The sequence below is a fragment of the Pteropus medius genome, unplaced genomic scaffold (assembly GCF_902729225.1).
Source record: "Pteropus medius unplaced genomic scaffold, Ma_sr-lr_union100, whole genome shotgun sequence".
NCBI classification, from domain to species: domain Eukaryota; kingdom Metazoa; phylum Chordata; class Mammalia; order Chiroptera; family Pteropodidae; genus Pteropus; species Pteropus medius.
In genome coordinates this window covers 7,450,214-7,466,279 of record NW_024344241.1, presented here as the reverse complement: position 1 = coordinate 7,466,279, position 16,066 = coordinate 7,450,214, and the positions used below count along the sequence as shown (strand labels likewise).

At 35.3% G+C, this 16,066-nt stretch overlaps 1 pseudogene; it reads left to right on the top strand.

The window, feature by feature from the left end:
• Window positions 1-5,147: 5,147 nt before the first annotated feature.
• On the top strand, window positions 5,148-5,266 carry LOC120607763 (uncharacterized; annotated as a pseudogene).
• Window positions 5,267-16,066: the final 10,800 nt, after the last annotated feature.

Genomic DNA, 16,066 nt, shown 5'->3' with positions numbered 1-16,066 from the left:
GCGCAAGCAAATTGATCAAACTGAAGGTGGAGGTTGCTGGAACCATCAATCTATAGCAGGTTGGTCAGAGGCACAGGTAACAACCTGAACTAGTGTTTGGCATCTGAAGTGGAGGGCAATCCTGTGGGACTGAGCACTTAACCTATGAAATCTGAAGCCATCTCTGGGTATGTAGTATCAGAATTAAGTTGAATTTTGGGTCAACCAACTGGTTCTGGAACACCCCCACACACTCATTGGAATTTTGTTCTGAACCTTTTAATGTGTCATCTAAGAATGGTGTTTGCAATTTGTAAAAAGCTGTAGCCTGTCTTTTTGAATTACTGAAAACAAGTTACATAAAAGGCTAATTCATGGAGTATAAAGGGCAATGAGAATAAGTAAAAGGAAAAAGTTATAAAGCATTTACTCACTCTGCTATGGTGAGACTTCCATTTACATACCCAAAGTTTATATGAACTTCTTTGGAATGCAGCATAAATCCTTGATAGTATTTAGAAAAAAGAAGACGAAAAACATGAAATAGCCAAATGGAAAGAGACAATTTAAAAGGAATGGAAACTCTTGTTAAAAAATTTCACACCTCCCTGTCTGTCTCTGCCTCTGGATTCGAAGCTCTAAGGCATGTAAACACTAAAAATTAGAGTTTCCTGCAAAAGCCTTCATGGATTATACTAAATCGAAACAGAGTCCTTAATGATTTAAGAAACTGCTGAGAAAGAAGAGCACCTCTTAAGCTACCAGCTCCTCAAAAGCAGGGCTGTGCATTTTACTTCTTTGAACATGCCTCAAACACATTTGAAAGATGTTCAATAAATGCTTACTAAATTGAATCTTGATGAGAAAGACGGTGCTGTTCTAACAATTTTATTTTATGGGAGTAGCTTAAATATAATCCATTCAGATTATGATATTTAAAGTTAAGAATGTCCTCCTTCCTTATTCCTCACTCTTTCTGTGGCAGCCTTTTCAACTTTTTGTATTCAGTGTTCTTTCCTAAAAATTCAGTTACCAGAATTGCCATTAAAAAAATTAAAAACAAAACATTTTTTGTTAAACGTTTAAAAAAGTCATGTTGTCAAGAGAAAAGGCACCTTTGGTTAGTATTCTCTTCAAGTTTGATAAAAGACTTTGACAAAACTTCTGAGCAGTTTTCTTCTTGCTGAAGTTTAAGAAAGACAAAAGGGACTTAAATTTAAAACTTTGAACAGTTTATTTAGTCAACCTTCACTCAGAAATTATGTGTAAGTGTGTACTGCATACTGGGTACTGTAATTTACTAACTGCTAATGCTGAGTTAGTTGCAAGAGTGAGCTTCTAAAGTAAGTAATATAATATGGATCATTACAGATCTTTGATGAGAAGTAAGACTATCCTAGAAGATTAACAGAAAAATAGGAAATGGAACTAGGTAAAACTCAAGAGCTCTCTATCTCTCTAATTCTTACTCTACACTTATCATAAATCAAGATGAGAAAATCTCAGGCATTCTGACTTAGGAAGTGTTAAAAAGATCATAAAGTTTGATTGAGTGAAACAAAGCTATGGCACCATTCTATTACCTGACCTACTGGTAATGAAATTAAGTGAAATGAAACTAAGCATTAGTGAAAAATAACATACTTTAGTTTAGTGAGTCAACAATTAGCTATAACTCCACAATCTTAATGAACCTAATGGTGAAACTTTTCTGCCACTTGAAAACCCATGATGTACAAAACTAGATCAATTGTGTTCCATTCTAGAGCAACTATGAATGTCTGGTTGAGAGACATTACTAGACTCAATATCTTCTTTAAGGACCCCTAGATGTTTAGATTCCTTCAGAGACCCTATATAGATCATCAGGATAGACCTGGCAGACCATTCTCAGGAACGAATATAGGAATTATACTAGGTAGGTGTAAATGACTCTTTATCCTTTTTGCCACGCTGAATTTAATCTGAAATGACCAAAAAAAACTAAGAAAAATTACATCCAAAGATAAAATAAAGGATTAAACGTAACAAAGAAAGTTGGAAATGAGACTGGAGAGGAGAGTTGAAAATAGATAGTGATGAGTCTTATTAGCCATAATAAGGAACCAGATTGTATTACTGACATTTTGGGAGAAACAATTCATCATGGATTGTGCTTTCTCAAGCACTGCAAGGCATTTAGCTACCTGGCCTCCTAATCCTCAGATGTGACACGCCCCCTACCCTGTTTTGGTTAGTGTTCTCCCTTAAGCAGATACTGAGACAGTATTTGAATGTAAATAGATTATTTGGAAGGTGGAGGAAACATCAATAAGGGAGTGAGAAAGTGATACAAAGAATGGAAGGCAACCAATAAAGGGTATGTTATCAAGGTAGCTACTGCTGTGGGTGACTAAGCCTAATCATGTAGGAAAACTTGGAAATAATATAGAATAGCACCCCATAGTTATTTGACCAGGGCAAGGGAGCAGAGATATTTATACTCCAATTTCTGTCAGTCTTTTCTGAAGGCTGCTGATATGTTTGGGAATGTGGACTATAAATCTTACAAAACATGGGAAGGACTTATATAATGAAAACTATAAGACCCTATTAAAAGAAATCGAAGAAGATACAAAGAAATGGGAAGATATTCAATTGGAAGAACGAAAATAGTTAAAATGACTTTATCATCTATAGCATTATACAAATTTAATGCAATCCCCATCATAATCTCATCGGCATTTTCAAAAGAAATAGAACAAAAAATCATCATATTCATATGGAGGCACAAAAGATCCCGAAATGCAAAAGTCATCCTGAGAAATAAGAATGAGGCTGGAGGCATCACTTTGCCTGACTTCAAATTATACTACAAAGCGACAATAATCAAAACAGCATGGTATTGGCAGAAAAACAGACACACGGACCAGTGAAAGAGAATCGAGAGTCCAGAAATAAACCTATGTTTATATGGGAAAATAATTTTTGACAAAAGAGCCAAAAACATACAGTGGAGAAAGGAAAGCCTCTTCAATGAATGGTGCTGCGAAAACTGAAAAGCCACCTGCAAAAGAATGAATCTAGACTGTTGTTTATTGCCACATAACAAAATTACCTCAAAATGGATTAAGGATCTGAATATAAGACTTGAAACAATAAAATGCATAGATAAAAACATAAGAACTAATCTCAAGGACCTTGGACTTAAAGAGGATTTTATGAATTTGACCTCAAAGGCAAGGGAAGTAAAAGCAAAAATAAATGAATGGGACTACATCAAACTGAAAAGCTTCTGTAAATCAAAGAAACCATCGACAAGGTCAAGAGATAATTATCCGAATGGGAAAATATATTTGCAAGTAAGGCTTCTGATAAGGGTCTAATATTTAAAATATACAAAGAACTCATAACTCGATAACAACAAAAATATAAAGAATCCAATTAAAAAATGGGCACAGTACCTGAACAGACAGATATACGAATGGCCAACAAACATATGAAAGGATGCTCAACTTTGCTAGCTATTAGGGAAACGCAAATCAAAACCACAATGAATACCATCTCACACCTATTAGAATAGCTGTTATCAACAAGTAATAACAAGTGTTGGAGAGGGTGTGGAGAAAAAGGAATCCTCATACACTGCTGGTGGGACCACAAATTGGTATAGCCACTATGGAAAACAGTATGGAGGTTCCTCAGAAAACTAAGAATGGATCTACCATATGATCCAGCTATCCCTCTACTGGGTATTTACCCCAAAGACTTGAAGGCATATATCCGAAAAAATATTTGCACACCAATGTTCATAGTAGCATTATTCATAGTGGCCAGTACATGGAAGCAATCGAAGTGTCCTATGACAGATGATTGGTTAAAGAAGCTGTGATACTCATATACAACGGAATATTACTCAGCCGTAAGAAGAAATTAAATACTGCCATTTGTGACAACGTGGATGGAACTTGTGATAATCATGCTAAGTGAAATAAGCCTTTCAGAAAAAGTTGAAACCCACATGACATCCCTTATATGTGGGATATAAACCTAAAAGCAACAAACGAACAGTATAAATAAGCAGACTCATGGACTAGTGGTTACCAGAGGTTATGGGTGAGGGTGGAGGTAAATGGGATAAAAGGGGTCAAATGTGTGGTGACAGAAAGAAATCTAACTATAGGCGGTGAGCACACAATGTATGTATATATATGCATTACTGTTGAATTGAACCCCTGAATGTTATTGCATCTTGTTAACCAATGTCACTACAATAAAAAATAAATAAATAAATAAATATATAAATAAACAGATACTGATTAAAATATATAAAAATATACTAAGATAATTTGCTTATATTATTTTTAATGTCTAGATAATTTCACAAATAAAAAATATTATTCTAATTATTATTTTTAATTTCAAACCCTTGGTTTCAGAATGTCTGCTCTGCTTCATATGTCAACTTCAGTGCGTCCCAAATCTGGCAATTATTTTCCAATAATCTGGCAATGTTCCTTCCCAACATTGAGAACATTTTGGTTCCTAACTGGATCTTGCCTTCACCTGTTGTTCCCCTTTGGCATTTCCTGTGTTGTCAGATGTCTTTGCCTCTGTTGCTCTCAGTTCTGTTGGAGCTCAGGCTGGTGATCCAGTGAAACCTTGCCCTGCCACTTCCTTTCTTCCTGTAAACGCAAAAAATAGAATTTGACTCCAAAAGGATGACTTAAGTTTAGAATAAACAGAACTACACCTGGCTACTAAGAAGAGCTGGAATGTGTCTAATTTTAATGTTGATGTCAAAGAAATTATACTATTGTCATAAGATCTCGTATGGGGGCTGTCCTAGCAGTAGAATCATATACTAGATGGACCACAAATCTTAAGTGGTATGAGTGTTTTGTTTTCCTGTTGCCTCTGTTTTTCTGTTTTTTTTTTTTTTTTTTCTGTTGTTTTCTTTAAAGATTGTCTACCTGTCTCTCAGCAGGAGTGGTATAACACATGCAACCGAATGTTACAAGAACACTTTCAGCTAATAGCCTAAGACACTGGACACTAAATGTCAGAGTGAATTTTGAAGCAGACAGCTGTGTAAGACATACAGAAGGGAAGGTAGAGAAAGCCATTTAGACAATTTCTCAATCTCTCACCTATATCAAGGGCACAAAGGGATTAAGAGTGGAGACTGACTTTATAGCCATACTACCCTGAACGTGCCTGATCTCATCTGATCTCCTAAGCTAAGCAGTGTCGGGCCTGGTTAGTACTTGGATGGGAGACCACTTAGGAATACCAGGTGCTGTAGGCATTAAAAAAAAAAAAAAAAAGAATGGAGACTGAAAGAGAATTTGAGGGTTATTTTTGGAGAGAATTGCTAATGTTGTGTGAGTCTCATCCTTTTTCCAAGTGTAAATCTTACTTCCCAAATGGCAAGATTGTCTAAACTCTTCTGAAACCCAGAAAGGGATTTCACTGGGACCAGAGATGTATGCTCTTTTGCTGTATGGGAGACAGAGAGGACTGATCTCTGCCTCTTGTCTGGACAATGTGAGATATGGGAGCTGAGCTGGTAAGCTGCTCCTTTGGGAAAGTAAGTCAAGGAGATTTCTGGGGCATTAGAATGGGCCTGCACTCCCAGACTTGGTCAGGGCAGAGATGCATGTATGGATCTTATAGACCAGGTATGGGTCTTGTACAATAGCAAACCAGGGAACATAATGTAGGTCACCCAAAAGCTGCCTAGAGGGATAAGAGGCACTCAGCAAAAAGAGTCTGGAAGTGAACCATCAGTTTCTCAGAGACTGAGGCAAGATCTTAATTTTGAGCAGAAGGAAAGTATATCACCCACAACAAGGGAACAGTAGATAAGAAAATCCCAGTTTAAAACATCTGCTAGGTCCAGAGAGCAATGCAACTCTGACAGTAGCATGCAAGACAAAATTTTCCTGCCTCTCCTTTCCTCTCTCCTCATTTCAAAGAGGGGTCAGAAACCATAGTCAGCAAGATAGGGGAAGAAGGGTAGAAACCAAATGCAAAGAGGGAGAAGAAACTATCCCTTGCCTTCCTAATGGTGGACTTCCAACCTGCAACAGTCCTGACCTGAGGCATGAGCATCAGGCACCAAATACAAAAAAATTTTAAAGCTGTGGCATTAATCCAGGACAGGAAAATTGCAAGGGCTGTGTGAAAATATATATTATCATGTACTGGTAAAATTTAAGGATTCAAAGCAAAACTTCAATCTTTAAAAAGTAGGTAAAATGAAGTTCACCAAAGACACTTAATGGTGTTATAATTTGAGTCCTTGAATGGAATTGTTGAAAATAATAGAGTGAAAAAATGTGATAGTATGTTTGTGGAAAAGATTCATTATTATTTTGTAATATTTAATATAAAAAAATTCAATGATTGAAAATCCACTGCATTATGACTTAATGTGTATTTTTAATATTAGATTTGACAGTAAACTCAAAAGAAGGAATGGTTAGACTTAAATAAGTTTGCTTTAAAGGGACTAAATTCTAGTTGATAGATAGTCAAGTAATTTTTCTCGACTGCAGAAAAAGAATACTCTTTCATAGTGACAGAGTATTGAAAGCAACCTATGTATCCAGAATTGAGAGAGTAAGTAGGTGAAGGATGTATATGAGTTCCATGGAGCATTGCACAGCAATTAGAAGTAATGAATTAAAAATACACAGAACAGGATGTGGTTCCATAGTGTAGTGGTTAGCACATCTACTTTACATTCAGAAGGTCCTGGGTTCATGCTCTAGTGGAGCTACAGTCCATGGTCTACGGCTTGCCACCCTGAACAAGCCTGATGTCTGATCTTGGAAGCTAAGCAGGCTCTGGCCTGGTTAGTATTCGGATGGGAGACCACCTAGTAAGACCAGATGCTATAGGCATAAATAATAATAATAATAATAAAATACACAGAACAATATGGATAGGGCATAAAAAACAGAGTTTACTGAAAACAAAGTAAAGGAATAAAAAGTGATATATAACAATGCCATTTACATAAATTAAAAGCATTGACATAAAGCAATGCAGCACATTTTATAAGAGAACAGACACACCAAAAATTTACATTAAACAGAATAAAGTGGTTGACCAATGGATAAGGGACAAGGCAGAATACAATAAGAGTAGAATAAGGAAGCAGTAAGCCTTGCAGGAACAAAGGATATAACTAAAGGGTATAAAAAACCCATTCAGGTCCAAAAGAAAAATGAATTATGCTAAAGAAAAAAGTTCAGTTTTCTCATTAAAATTTTTATCAGATTTTATTTGGAAATTTTAAACACATTCAATATTTAATATTTTCCTGAATTTTTAGCATTTAATTTTTCTTTTAATCATGTAATACAAAGAAAATGTAACATTTTTTTCATGAAGTCCAACACAGAAAGATGCCTTTTCATCATTCTTTCCAATTTACCAAGTATATGAACAACTATACTGCTATCCATTACTGCCATGAAATGAATGAAAGGGTTGAGGAGCACTGATGTTTTGGGGTTGTTAGAAACTTAACTGATGCATTGTGCTCTCAGCCCTTCCATAAGGCAGCCCCCAGCTCTATGTTGGAATACAGCATGTAGATGTTTTCTGGTTATGTATTTTTCAAGGTTTGATTGTATTTTTGCCTGCAAACCCTCTACCCCTGCTCTCCTACTCATTTCCCATGTGATTGAGGAGCCCAGCTTTATGGCCTCTCCCAGGAACAGCCTGAAGCAATAGTGTTTGCAAAAATATTCCTGTCAATGTGATTCCTGCATGACTGCTTCTAACCTGTTCTTTTTCTGGCTCTAAGGGTAGGGTCGCAGCCTTCCAAGAACTTAGTAACAGTTGGAAAAATCCCCCCCTCTTCTCCATGTTGCACACATGCCCTACTCTGTCAGGAGTGGTAAAAACTAAAACCCCTAATTCTCCTCTTTGGCTAGGAATTTTCTCTTTCCTTTCCCACTGGGTCTCTGGAGGGTGGGAAGGTGGCAGTAAATGTGATGTTTCTGTGTAAAGAGCCATTCTTCCAGTCATGATGACTATACATTAAAATCACCTAGGGAGCTTTAAAAGCATACCAATGCCTGGGCTGAACCCCAGACAAATAGAATCAGATCGCTGAAGTTTTAGGTCTACAAAAGAATGATTTGATGTATGTATATATTGTGAGATGATGATCACAATAAATTTAGTTAATATCTATTGCCACATATAGTGACAAAATTTTTTCCTGTGATGAGAACTTTTAACTCCCTTAGCACCTTTTATTTTCTTAGCAACTTTCAAATACACAATACAGTATTATTAACTGTAGTTACCATCCTGTACATTACATCCCCAGAACTTATTTATCTTATAACTAGAAGTTTTACCTTTCGACCACCTTCACCCATTTTGCCTGCTCTCTACCCCAGATTCTAGTAACCATCAATCTGTTCTCTGCATCTATGAGTTCAATTTTTTTGTTTGTTTCCACATGTAAGATCATGCACTATTTGTCTTTACTGTGTGACTTATCTAATTTAGCATAATGACCTCAAAGTCCATCTATCTTGTCACAAATGGCAAGATTTCCTTATTTTTATGGCTAAATAATATTCCATTATAAGGCATATGTACACACACATAGGTATGTGTGTGTGTGTGTGTGTGTGTGTGCCTTTTACCCATTCATCCCTTGATGTTTTGGAAACAGGTTGTTTCCATGTCTTGCTATTGTAAATAATGCTGCAATAAACATGGGAAAGTAGATTTGCTGGATTATATGGTAATTCTATTTTTAATGTTTTGAGGAAATGCCATGATGTTTTCCATGGTGGCTACACAAATTTACATTCCCTCTGATAGTGCACAAGGGTTCCCCTTTCTCTACATCCTTGTAACACTTATTTTTCTTGTCTTTTTGATGAGAACCATTTAACAGGCATGAGGTGGTATCTTATTGTGGTTTTAATTTGTATTTCTCTGATGATTAGTGATGTTGAACACCTATCATGTACCTCTTGTCCATTTGTTTTTCTTGTATACAAGTTATTTTAAAACAAGGTATGTAATGAGAAGGAAATTATTGGGAGTTTCAAGAGTATTGATGTTGTAAAGTAATGAGAGTAATTGCCAAATTTCAGTAGAGGAGGAAATATTGGATGGTGAGAAACAAGTAATTAATGTGGAGTTGTAGACCATTTGTGGCAAAAGTTTGGCTGTAAAAGGCAGGAGAGGGAAAAGAACAGTTAGGATGGCAAGTAAAAATAAAAAAATCAAGGGCTCTTGGTGAAAAAAATATAAATCAAGTTCTCTTAAACCTGACCTTGTTATATGTCCAGCACTATTCTGAACTTTGAGGATACAAGCCATCACAATATCATACCCTGCCTTCAAGTTTCTCAGAGTCTATTGGAGAAGATAGACACCTTAACAGATATTATAAAGTAAGTATTAGATGGAAGCATAAACATGGATATATAAAGGAAGGAACATCTAATTTTGTCTTAGAGCACTGGCAAAGGCTTTAGTAGAGGATGTAGCATTTAAGATATGCCTTAATTATCAATATTAACTTGGGAGGAGTTAAAAAGGGAACGTAAATTTCTAGCTAGACATATAGCATATGAAAAGGCTTAAAAGGGTGAGATAGGATGATTTATTTCAGAATTGATGAACAGTTCAATTTGACTGAGTTATAGGAACAGAAGGAGACAAAGCTAGAAATATGCAATAGCACCAGATGGTAAAAAGGAACTTGTTTGACCAAGTAAAGAATTTGGATTTTATTATGTAGGCAATAAAGAACTCAAGCTGAGGAGAACCTAATAAAATTTGTGTTTAAAAAAGGATAACCAGCTTCCAAATATGACAGAATAGCTTGGCTCAAACAATACTTCCTTGAAGAAGAGTTAGAAAAGTCAGATAAATGCATAGTTTAGGCATATGTTTGAAAGCATCGAAGTGCTACTGAGACAAATAGGAATTAAGGAGACAGAACCCTGGAGAAAGGAGAATCATGCAGAGAATTGAGCTGACAGTATGCAGCCACTTTTTTCTTCAGGGCATTTGTTGATTCTGGGTGTAGAGCAAGAGACCAAAAATTTAGGCAAAGAGGTTGAGGAGATAGTTACTATTAAAGACAGAAAAATCAGCGGAGCTTTTTACAGTCTCATACTAGAAAGATAAAATTAGAGATGTAGAAGATAGGTTTTTATGAGAGAAGAGAAGTAGGAAACTGATCCCCATACTCTGTTGGATTTCCTTGATGGCATTTGCTAGATTTTCAGATTGTGCTGGGATGGAGACTAGAGACCAAATAAGAATATCTAAAGTAGAGTAAATGTTTTTGTAATCAATCAGTGGTGAGAAGAGAAGTATTAGAATTCAGGCCTCCACAGGTCCTCAGTTAGACTACCTGGAGGCTATGCCCAAAGAGTGAGGGTTGAATTAGAAAAGGCTAGGTTTATAGTCACTTCAGTTGCAAATTTAACAGAATATGAATTGCCCACTTTATCTGTCAGGAAAGAGAAGAGTAAATATTTGAAGGAAGATAACACCTAGAACCTCTAAAAATTTTAATACGCAAAAGGCACAAAATTCAATAAAACATTACTAGACATAACATACCTTATAGGTGAAAAATAAGAGAGAAAAAAAGGACAATAAAAACAGTCCTAAGGAAACACAGACATTAGACATATTAGAAAAATAATTTAAAATAGCTATGATTAATATGTCAAGAGACTAAAGAAAAAAAGGAGAATTTGACCAGAGAATTTGAATTCATAAAAATACAGCAAATAGAAATATTAGAACTGAAAAATACAATAACTGCAATTAAGAACTCAATAAGTGGGTTTAAAAGCATATTTATGGCACAAGACCGAAAGATTAGTGAACCAGGAGAAAAGTAGATACAATATATGCAGACTGAATGAAGCAGGTTGAATAGAAAAAGTCAATAAAACAGAAAGGAGTGTATTAGGTGTTCTTGAAATTGAAGTATCTGAAAAAAAGTACAAGAATGGGTCAGAAACAATCTTTTAATAAATAATGGCTGCAAATTATCTGAAACTGATGAAAGAAAACAAAGACACCTCAGATCCAAGCCTACCAACCCAAAGCAAGATGAACTTTAGAAAATACACCTAACCACATTATAATAAAATTGTTAAAACCGAAGACCAAATGAAAATCTTTAGAGCAACTAGAATAAAAAGACACTATACTTGCAAGAGCAACAGAAAAACTACTAATTGACTTCTTAGCTGAAACAATGGAAAATGGAAGACTTATGGAATAACATTGAAAAAGTGCTGAATGAAAATAATTGCTATCTAGAACTCTACAATGAACAAGACTATTCTTCAAAAATGAAAGCAAATTAAAGATATTTTAAAATGAACAAAATGAAAAATATTCATTTTTAGCAGATGTACATTAAAAGAAATACTAAAGGGAATTCTACAGAAAGGAGAAAAATAGAAACTCAGAACAGTAATTAAAGAAAATAAAAAAAGCATAATATGATGGTAAATATAAATAAATATTAGCCATACAAAGCAATAATTTAATGTCTTGTGATAATTAAAATATATGCAGAATTAAACGGACTGAAATAAATAAGAGCAGAGATTTATAAAACAAAACAAATGTTTAGTAGAAACAGTAAACAAAACAAAATATGTACTATTTAAAAATAATAATTAAATTGGTAGAGCTTTCAGTATGCCATCATGAATAGAAGGTAAAGACACAAATTGCCAAAATAAAGGGGAAAAAATATGACATCCTTGAAGTTCTACATTAAAAAGATAATAAAGAATATAATGAATAATTATATCCTATTTAAAATTTTGATGAAATTCAGAAATCCCTAGGAAGACATAACTTACCAAATGGACACAAGGAGAAATAAAAATTTATATATATCCTAAAAACTAAGTTTATAATTAAAAACCATGACACAAAACCCCCTACCAGACTCAATGGTTTCCCTGATGAATTCTTTTAATCATTTAATGACTGGTGAATTCTTCTAATCATTTAATCAAAAAACAGCAAATTCCCACACTCTCAGAGAATAGAGAAAGAGAAAATACCAAAACTTTTATAAGCCTAGTATAATATTAATTCCAAAACATACAAGACTGAAAAATTATAGGCTAATTTCAATAAAAAAATATTTAAATTTTTAGCAGTTCTGACCTCAGAAGCATGGCGGAGTGAAAGATCTCTCCCCTTGAAACAACAATGAGCTGCACATCTAAAACTCAACAAAAAACATCCAATCTGCACACAAGCATGTCTGAGCAAGGTATCTGTGAATAAGAGCTAGCACAGGTCAGAACTGCAGTAGTCAAGTGGTAGACTGGGAGAAACAAAGGAGCTGCCTCTCTCAGCCAGAGCTTCCTGCAGCTAGAGGAGGAGGAGAGAAAGTGCGGTGGAGTTCATGAAAAGCCCTGCCTGAGAAATCCGTGAGTTTCACACAGTGCAATGCCCAGGGATCAGGGCAGAAAGCAAAACAAAGTGGAGACAGCAGAGAAGCAACAGCTGATCATTACCAGCAAAACACGAGGCTGAGCCACAACCAACCCAGAGGGCATTCCTCCTACCCCTTGCATATATTCCAAGACTGAAAACAGCAGAGCCCCAGGAGAATGGGAGCAAATGCTACTGAAACTGTCATTAACACTGACAGGGAATGAGACTAAGGGTAGCGAAGGTGACTGAATATTTATAATACAAAAAAGACATTGTTGAGGATTTATATAAAGCAGGGATCCAAGAGGCTTAGACACAACCTACTAGAAAACAAAAGAAAAATGCCTTCTTAGCAACTGGCTAAAGAGAGATCTTTATATAATAAATCTTTCTGGGGGGGGTGCGGGGGGCGGGGGGAAGGAGAATACACTTCCATTAATGCCCAGGCAGAAAAACAGTCCATTAAACACCATGAACAACCAAGGTGTCAAGGCAGCTTTGAAAGAAAGAAAAAATCTTCAGAAAGTAAGCTTACAGACATAGAAATGTGTGACTTAAATGACGGAGATTCAAGGTGGGACTTCTGAAAAATCTCAGTGAGATACAAAATAATTCACATCAACTATTCCAGGAATTGAGAAAACTAGATTAGCAGAATAATTTTTTTAGCAAGGAGATTGAAACCCTCAAAAACAACAAAATAGAACTTCTGGAGATGAAGAATACACTAAAAAAGATGAAGAATGAAATAGCACAAGCTTGGGAAATAGAGTTGACCAAATGGAGGAAAGGATCCGTGATACAAAGACAGAAAACTAGAAATAAATCTGAAGAAAGAAGAGAGAAACCGAAGAATGAAAAATAATGAAAGAAAAATACAAGAACTAGCTGATACCATCAGGAGAGGAAACATAAGAATAACAGGCATTCTAGAAGGGGAACAAAAAGATCAGGGATTAGAAAGCATTTTCAGCACAAATCGAACAAGCAGAAAGGAGTGGAAACAAATATTCAAACTATTAAATGAAAAGAACTATCAGCCAAAAATAATGTATCCAGCAAAGCACTCTTTTAGGTATGAAGGAGAAATAAAGACCTTTCCAGACATACAAAAATTGAGAGAATTCTCCACTACAAGGCTCACATTACAGGAAATACTGAAAAGGGTCAGCACACCTAAAAGAAAATGACAAAAAAATAAAAACCACATAACTATGGATAAGGCGACTTGCAGGCAGATAGAAGCAGAGGAGTGCAACCCTTATTAAGAAGAGGACATTATAAGCTTAAACAATAAGAAGTTTGCTATTGCAAGATAGTAATGAACATTCAGCATACTAGGGACAAATTGAGACAGCAATAACAGAAAAGAGAGGATTCAAAAATCCAAATTCACAAAGGGGAATGGAGATAAGGTACACACAGAAGGAAATGGACTACCATATATATAAATATCCTCTACATATCTGTAAAGGTAACCACATGCCAAAGATTCAGAACTGAAGTATATAGCATAAAACAAGAAGGACCAGAGGGAAAACCCACAAAACCCAAACAAAATAAAAAATAAAAATAAAAATAAAGACAGAAACACAAGGACAGGGAAGCAATGGAAAAACCAAGCTACCAGAAAGCAAAAGATAAAATGGCTATATAAAAAACTTCATATTTCAAGGATCACCCTAAATGTAAATGAACTGAACTCACCAATAAAAAGGCAAAGAGTTGCAGATTGGATCAAAAAATAAAACCCAACCATATGCTGCCTCCAGGAGACACATCTCAGTTCCAAAGACAGATGTAGACTCAAAGTGAAAGGGTGGAAAATGATATTTCAAGCAAATGGCATTCAGAGAAAAGCAGGAGTAGCGGTATTAATATTGGACTAAAGAGACTTCAAAATAAAAAAGGTAAGGAAAGATACTGAGGGACACTTTATATTGATAAAAGGGAATCATGTACCAAGCAATCATAACACTTAATATCTATGCTCCCAATCAGGGAGACCCAAAATACATAAAGCCATTACTAACAGAACTAAAGAGAGAAACAAAACAAAACACAATCGTAGTTGGGGACCTAAGTACCCCACTCTCAGATATGGACAGATCATCCAAACAAAAAATCAATAAGGAAATAACATCCTTAAATGATACATTAGAACAAATAGACATAATTGATATTTACAAAGCCTTTCATCCCAAAATAGCTGCTTATACATTCTTCTCTAGTGCACATGGAACATTCTCAAGGATTGTCCATATACTGGGACACAGAGATAGCTTCAACAAATATAAGAGAATTGAAATCATATTCTCTGATCATAATACATAATACTTTGAAGCTGGATATCAACTGTAAAAAGAAAGTGGGAAGAACCATAAATACATGGAGATTAAACAACATGCTGATCCAGGATTAAACATGGCAGAGTGAGAGACATCCTCAGATCTCTCCCCTTGAACAACGATAAGCTGAACATCTAAAACTCAACAAAAAACACCCAAACTGCACACTGGCATGTCTGAGCATGGGATCTGTGCATAAGAACTAGCACAGGGCAGAACCCTAGGTGTCAGGCGGTGGACTGGGAGAAAAAAAGAAGTTGCTTATATACTGTTCTCTAGTGCACATGGAACATACTCAAGAATCGACCACATACTCGGACACAGAGGCAGCCTCAACAAATATAAGAGGGTTGAAATCATACCAGCCATATTCTCTATCATAATGCTTTGAAACTAGAGATTAACTGTAAAAAGAAAGTGGGAAGAACTACAAATACATGGAGATTAAACAACATACTACTGAAAAATAACTCGGTCAGAGAAGAAATAAAAAGAGAGATCAAGAAATACATAAAAACGAATGATAGTGATAGTACAACGTGTCAAAAATTTTGGGACATGGCAAAAGTGGTCATAAGAGGAGAATTCATATCATTAAAGGTCTCCTTCCAAAAACAAGGACAGGCCCAAATAAACAACCTAATGCTTAATCTTGAAAAACTAGAAAAGGAAGAACAAATGAGGCCTAGAGTCAGCAGAAGGAAAGAAATAATCAAAATTAGAGCTGAAATAAATGAAATTGGAAAAAAAAACAATAGAAAAATAAATGCAACAAAGAGTTGGTTCTATGAAATGGTTGATAAAATTGGCAAACACCTCCTAGACTCACTAAAGAAAAAAGAAAAAGGACACAAATAAACAAAATCAGAGATGAAAGAGGGGAAATTAAGACAGTCATGGCAGGAAAACCAAGGATCATGCAAGAATACTATGAAAAAGTATATAATACCACATTTAATAATCTAGAAGAAATGGACCAATACTTAGAAAAATACAACCTTCCTAGACTGAATCAAGAAAAACTGAAAAATCTAAATCGACTGATCAGAAGTATAGAAATTGAAACAATCATTAAAAACCTACCAAAAAATAAAGTCTAGGACAAGATGGCTTCACCAAACATTCAAAGAAGATTTAACACCTATTCTCCTCAAACTCTTCCAAAAATCAAAGAGGAGGTAATACTTCCTAACTTATTTTATGAGGCCAATATCACCCTGATACCAAAACCTGATAAAGATAACACAAAAAAGAAAACTACAGACCAATATCTCTAATGAATA